The sequence below is a fragment of the Palaemon carinicauda genome, chromosome 12, assembly GCF_036898095.1.
Source record: "Palaemon carinicauda isolate YSFRI2023 chromosome 12, ASM3689809v2, whole genome shotgun sequence".
Taxonomy (NCBI): Eukaryota; Metazoa; Arthropoda; class Malacostraca; order Decapoda; family Palaemonidae; genus Palaemon; species Palaemon carinicauda.
Window position 1 is genome coordinate 143,812,042 of NC_090736.1, and position 7,643 is coordinate 143,819,684.

At 31.9% G+C, this 7,643-nt stretch overlaps 1 long non-coding RNA gene across 1 annotated transcript in view; it reads left to right on the forward strand.

Moving 5' to 3' along the window:
* Positions 1-3,438, forward strand: part of LOC137650676 (uncharacterized) — a 432,764-nt gene extending 429,326 nt beyond the window's left edge. The window contains exon 3 of the long non-coding RNA XR_011046043.1: positions 1,632-3,438. This is a non-coding gene — a long non-coding RNA (uncharacterized lncRNA). The remainder of the gene's footprint in view (positions 1-1,631) is intronic.
* The last annotated feature ends 4,205 nt before the right edge of the window (positions 3,439-7,643 follow it).

The following is a 7,643-nucleotide window of genomic DNA, read 5'->3' on the forward strand; positions in this document are numbered from 1 at the left end:
AATATATAATGTTCTCACCCGCATTTCAGTAAAATACAGGCGACCGTAATTTTACTCTACTTCGTTATTATCTTTTATGAGCTGGTGACCGTACTATCACTCCTTTACGCAATATATCCGTTTATAATAGGGTAAATGACTGGCAACAAATATTTGAGTGAACCAAAATCATTTGGTAAGTTTTATATTATTTTTATTAACCTCTGGTTATTCAGTGCTTATTTGATTTTTAACATAGTTTATTTTTTTGTTAGGTAGTAGTGAGTGGTATTTCAGTAGTTTTGTTGACTTTTGCCCGTTACCTAAAAATATTTCGTACAGATTTTTTTTTTGGAGTTTTTGACATCATAGAATTTGTTGATCAGTAATAGTTCTCTTAGGAGAGTAAGTTTTCTTTGTAAGGGTTTGGAAACATGTTTAAAGGTTTAAGGTTTAAAGGTCGCTCATGAATGGCAGAGGCAAGGGACAGTGACATTGCCCTAGCAATCAGGACAATGCCATAGAGACTGACCATATATTATATGATCAGCGCCCAAGCTTCCTCTCCACCCAAGCTAGGACCAGGGAGGGCCAGGCAATGGCTGCTGATGACTCAGAAGATGGACCTATAGGCTCCCCCAAACTCCCCAACCTTAGCTCACAACGATGGTAAGGTTGCAGACACTAATGGCACTAACGAGTCTGAGCGGGACTCGAACCCCCGACTGGCAAACACCAGGCAGAGACGTTACCAATCAGGCCACAGCTAAATATTGTTATACTAGATAAAACCACTCCTGTTTCATTCCACTGTTTTTAACAGTTTTATAGTACAATAAAAATTGTTTTATGCCAGTGAATTATTTCCTCACCCTCCGTGTCGAATCAGTTGTCGAAATTCTATAAGTTCCTCAGAATCCAATCTAAAAATAGACGAAAAATAGTTACTTTTATCAATGACATGAAAATATTTAGAATTATTAATATATGTACTTGTAATATTGAAATGACATTCAATGTTATTTACTGTTAGGGGATAAGCCCTTTTTTCGATTCTGTCTTTTGTTGTATTTAAGACCTCCTTCATAACCTATATTCATAACTTACACAAACCTAATTCGTCTTGAAAAGCTTAATAATGAGATTACCAAACAATTTTTCTTCACCCAAGGAGTTAACTACTACACTATAATTGTTCAGTGGCTACTTTCCTCTTGGTAACAGTAGAAGAGACTCTTTAGCTATGGTAAGCAGCTCTACTAGGAGAAGGACACTCCAAAATCAAACCATTGTTCTCTAGTCTTGGGTAGTGCCATAACCTGTGTACTATGGTCTTCCACTGTCTTGGGGTAGAGTTCTCTTGTTTGATATACTCGGGTACACTATTTTATCTCATTTTTCTTCTTGTTTTTTTTTTTTGTGTTTTAGTTTATATAGGAAATATTTATTTTAATGTTACTGTTCTTGAAATATTTTATTTTTCCTTGTTTCCCTTCCTCACTGGGTTATTTTCCCTGTTGGAGCCCCTGGGCTTATAGCATCCCGCTTTTCCAACTACGGCTGTTGCTTGGCAAGTAATAACAATAACAATAACGATAACGTAAATAATATGAATGAGTGGTTCAGAAATTCTTATAGATATCTCTTTTCAGATTGGACGGACATGCTTGAAATAGACGATTCCACAGAAATCTGTTTGGCGTTTGATTGAGGACGATAAGTCGAGTGTTCCTACTCATTGGATTGCAGTGCTGGATTCGTCTGTTGCCAGAGTAACGAGATCAACTTCTGGAGTTTGTAACTAAACTATCATAAGTGTAACTGGCAATTTAAAGGAAAAAATATTTTTTTTCCTTCCGCAAGTATTTTTGGTTAAAAATATTTGTACCCATGTTCACTTCTCGTTGCTTGAAGTTCTTGTAATTCTTTAAAGTTATGATAATTATATATTTTGTAATGCTTTTTGGAAATAACGTAGACCAGTTGCCATGATCTATTAACATCATAACATTTTCAGTCGCCTGTTTTATTGTTCAAGCTGTGAATGTGTTTTGTTATTACACTGATAACTCATTCAATATTCGTACCGATTTTAGTTATTTTGTACTAAAAGGGTAAAATGGGTGTTATCAGAGATATTTTATTTGATGACAAAGCAGAAACGACAAGATTTTCTTGGTTGCACTGTATAGAATGCATTTAAGAGGAATTAATATTGTTGAGCTATTTTTAATATTCATTGATCGCTTTTGCAGTCATACTGTTTATTTATTAATTTAATGTTAATGGTTTTTGTTGCTATTCAACACTGGGCCTTCATTTTAAACCCAATTCAAACAGATATAGTAAAGTTTCTTAATGTACTGGTCAGAAGTTTTGTGTATTATGTGGATTTGACTAATGCCATTTTGAACATTGTACGGACTAAAACCCTTCTTGAAGATATTGGCCGAATATCGTATATCTATTTAAAGTTTGGGTATTTTGATTCTTGTCTATTTGTTATAAATAAGCAAGATTATAGTTTTTAAAGGGTGATATATAAATATCGAAGTACGAGGGAAGGACGTTATTAGTAAAGCTGTTAAGAAAGAAGTTTATGTTTTGGAAAGTGGGAAATATGGAATTGGTTTATCCAAATGTTAGCTCTCTCTCTCTCTCTCTCTCTGAGAAGTAACTTTAGCTCTATTTCTCTCTCAGGTTTTGGGACATGGTAACTTTTGCTCTCTCCCATTCTCAAAAGTAACTTGCTCTCTCTCTCTCTCTCGATACATTCCACCTCATGCATGTCCAAACTCCAAACCATCTTAGTGCTTCCAGTCTCTAGACAGACACCATCTTGATGTCGACCTATTTTCTCGCCTGGTTTTAATGTCTTGATGAATTTTTATCATTATCCTGTCCTCCTACGCGTATTGACGCAAATGACCTTTGTTAGATTTCGCCAGTTGGCTCTATCTTGACCTTTTAAATCAATATTTCTCCATTCATCATCTCCTATTTCACGTTTCATAGTCCTCAGCCATGTAAGCCTCGGTCTTCCAACTCTTCTAATTCCTTGTGGAGCCCAGTTAAACGTTTGGTGAACTAATCTCTCTTGGCGAGTGCGAAGAGCATGCCCAAACCATCTCCATCTATCCCTCACGATGATCTCAGCCACATATGGCACTCGAATAATCTTCCTCATAGTTTTATGATATAAAGCTTATAGTTTTTGATATTCTTGAAAATTAAGGCGCCTTTCCACAATGGTGGTACCTCAATGTTTAAAAGTAACACTGAAACTGGATGAATTTTAAGTCGTGTTTCTGTTCTTCCCGTCAACCCTTAGTAAGTTTTTACATTTACGAAACTCTTAGCAATTGAAAATATTGCTCTGACGGTTATAATTTGATTGATACAGTATAAGAAATTCAGTTACTATCAGGTGTTATATTGTGATGATTTTGTTTCTAGTAAAAGACCAATTTATTGGAAATAAAAACTTTTTGAATATTGTCTTTTATTTGTTTCACTTGTTCGTCTAAATAAAAAATCTATATTGAACCTATATTGGTGACGTCATAGTTGAGGTATAGTTCACTGCAAATTATATTGATTTATTGGAATAAAGAATCCATTATTCTTAGAGTTAAATGTATGAATTGTAGAAAATTATATAAACTAAATGTTTATAGTTATATATTCAAAATTTAAGCAGTTTTAAACCTTTTTCCATTGGCTAATGGTGATGGAAATAATTAGAATAAATTATTTGCATAGCAAATTTTCATGATTGTTAAATAAGTGAAAATATAAATATAGAAAGATATAAAATCAAAGTTATTTAAAAAAAAAAATTAAAAATGTCTTTGGTCAAAGTAGGATTCTGAACAGCAATCCATAAGTTGGGTTGATAACATTAATTAAGTTAATAATTATAATTTACAAATCAGTTTTATATAATTGTTAAGTAGGTGAATACATGAATATATAAAGATATAAGATATAAAGGTTATTCAAAAAAAAAAAAAGAAAAAAAGTCTGTTCTCAAAGTGGGATTCCGAACAGCAATCCATAAGTTGGGTTGATAACATTAATTAAGTTAATAATTATAATTTACAAATCAGTTTTATATAATTGTTAAGTAGGTGAATACATGAATATATAAAGATATAAGATATAAAGGTTATTCAAAAAAAAAAGAAAAAAAGTCTGTTCTCAAAGTGGGATTCTGAACAGCAATCCATAAGTTGGGTTGATAACATTAATTAAGTTAATAATTATAATTTACAAATCAGTTTTATATAATTGTTAAGTAGGTGAATACATGAATATATAAAGATATAAGATATAAAGGTTATTCAAAAAAAAAAAAAGTCTTCTCAAAGTGGGATTCTGAACAGCAATCCATAAGTTGGGTTGATAATATTAATTAAGTTAATAATTATAAATTACAAATCAGTTTTATATAATTGTTAAGTAGGTGAATACATGAATATATAAAGATATAAGATATAAAGGTTATTTAAAAAAAAAAAAAGTCTTCTCAAAGTGGGATTCTGAACAGCAATCCATAAGTTGGGTTGATAACATTAATTAAGTTAATAATTATAATTTACAAATCAGTTTTATATAATTGTTAAGTAGGTGAATACATGAATATATAAAGATATAAGATATAAAGGTTATTTTAAAAAAGAAAAAAAGTCTGTTTTCAAAGTGGGATTCTGAACAGCAATCCATAAGTTGGGTTGATAACATTAATTAAGTTAATAATTATAATTTACAAATCAGTTTTATATAATTGTTAAGTAGGTGAATACATGAATATATAAAGATATAAGATATAAAGGTTATTTTAAAAAAGAAAAAAAGTCTGTTTTCAAAGTGGGATTCTGAACAGCAATCCATAAGTTGGGTTGATAACATTAATTAAGTTAATGATTATAATACATAAATATAAGTAGTAGTTTTGCATTATTCTCAATGAGACGAATACGTTGATATAGAAAATTAACGAAAATAAAAGTATTGAGAAAAACATGAAATATTTTGCAAATATCCTTCTTTGGTCAACAGCAAGACATAAGTCGGGTTACTCCGTTGATGCAGTGCTGTTTTGGCGGGATCAATTCTCTACTCCCATTGGTTGTTGGATATGACGTCATACAGCTGTGATTGGCTGAATAGTAGTGACGCCATGAATCTTGGAAAATCATTTTATTTACGTAAATTCACAAAGAAAGTAGATGTGTTTGATATATATAGAATAATATACATATAAAGGAAAATGTAGTCAGTCTCGTTTCCTTATGAACAGCAGGACATAAAAACGGGTTGTTAAGCTTATGAAGTCTGTTTTGGCGGGAATTATCCTGTTCGTTCATTGGCTGTTATATGATGACGTCAAACAATTGTGATTGGCGGATGAGTAATGATGTCATGAATCTTAAAAAATTGTTTTATATGTAAATTGACAAAGAAAGGAGATATGTTATATATATATGGAATATTTATCTTATTAATAAGTGTATTGATGATTAATACACAGTTATATGTTGTTATTTAAGTATATTGTATACGGTGAGTTGCTAAGATTAGTGACGTCATAGTTAGGGTATAGTTCAATGCAAATGATATTGCTATTTCTCCTAAAAATTGTATTGAAATAAAGAAGCTATTATTCTTAAAGAGTTAAATGTATATAATGTAAGACATTATTAGTAGTAAGAATTTATAAATACATATTGCAAATTTAAACAGCTATACGCCTTTTTTTATTAGGAATAATGATACTAATAATTATAAATTTATTTGTAAATCGATTTACATAGGTGAATGCATATAGAAAAATAGAAGATATAAAAGTTATAATAAACATAAAAATTTCTGTTCTCAAAGTGGGATTCTGAACAGCAATCCATAAGTTGGGTTGGTAACATTAATTAAGTTAATAGCTAAAATACAAATAAATAATTAGTAGTTTTGCTTTGTTCTCAGAGACGAGAATACAATGATATAAAAAAAAAAAAAAATCGTCGAAAATTTTGCAAATCTCATTTTTTGGTCAACAGCAGCCCATAAGTCGGGTTGCTCCGCTGATGTAGTGCTGTTTTGGAGGGAAAAATTCTCTACTCCCATTGGTTCTTACAGGTGGCGTCAATCAACTGCCATTGGCTACTGAGTAGTGACATCACGAACCCATCCACCCCCGAGACTTTTATATTCTTTCGAACAAAAAGGAAAACGTCCAATGTGTTTTAAAATTAATATATATTAATGCTAATACCCATCTCGTTTAATAATAGGTAGCCAACTACCGTAGTTTTTCCGTAAGGAGCAAAGTAAAATAGGTCCTTCATGACGTCATCATTAGGGAAACGTTTAAGACATCGGAAAAACTATTGTTCTTTTTATTTAATTTTGTTCTAATAAACATCAAAAGCCACTACTTTAACTCATTAAAATATCATTTACAATATTCTAAATAAATATTGTTTGAAATCAACAATAAATAGATGAGAACCTTTAACCTAATCAAGAATTTTGGTAATCAAAAATGGCAATACACACACACTAGTTTTGGAAGACTTAGATTTTCACTTAGAAATAAAACCCTTAAGTGGCTTCGTTCTATAACCTAGGAGTGCTAACTAAAATAGTTAAAATAGTCTCTTTACTTCTAGTGAATTTCATGCGCTCTGAAGGAAACTATCTCGTATATTACTCTTTTTAATACAGTATTAATAAAATGAAGGAATCAGATCTCTGATAGGGATCATGGTGGCACAGGAAATAGCGAAAACAGCCCAACTCCCACATTAGTGAACGTCGCCTTTGACATTTAAACGCTCTAGCTAATGGGACTAGTTCTTGGTTCTTTTCCTTCTGTTATGGAGTGATTGAGTACAAGATCAACTTGAAACAAGTGATGAAATTACCTTACAAGAATTTCTTTTCATGTAATATGAAAATTCCATTAATAAAGAAGGGAAAAATAGTCTGTTGAGGAAAGAAACCAAGAAAAAAAACAAAAAAACAAGAGAAGTAATAAACCATCAAAATAAAATATACTAAGAACAGTGAGAACATTAAATGTTATAAGGGCTTTCAAAAAGAAGTTGTAGACTTTCTCGTGTCCTGAGTGTTACGTCAATGAGGATTTGACATTAACATGCGCTTCGTCGAATGATTCTCCAAATACTTATAATGCAAATGACAAAGACTCTTCATGTGAAACGGGACCAAGAGCGCCGTCCAATTGTGATAAAGGTATATTTTTGCGACAAGTTTTGAGCTTTAATGTCAAAATACATTCCTGTTCTAATGCTAACACAATGCCAGAGCAGATTGGAATACATGTCGAATAGTTTAACAAAACAGACGGGTTAGCTTTTATGAATTTGTACCATATGGCTAAGTACTGTATCAGGGGCTGGGGAGATCATTCAGTTCTGTGATGCAGTATGGCGGCTACTGTTGCACTGATATGGAAACTGGAAAACACAGTATAAAAGGAAAAAAAAAGACATGAAATATGAACTGGAAAACACAGTAGAAGAAAGAAATCGAAAAACGGGGGTAAAGTAGAAGTGGGGAAAAAGTCAATACAGCTAGGAGCCGATGGAATACTGCAAGGAGACTTGCATAAGGCCTACAGTCACACTGACGGCACCAAACCT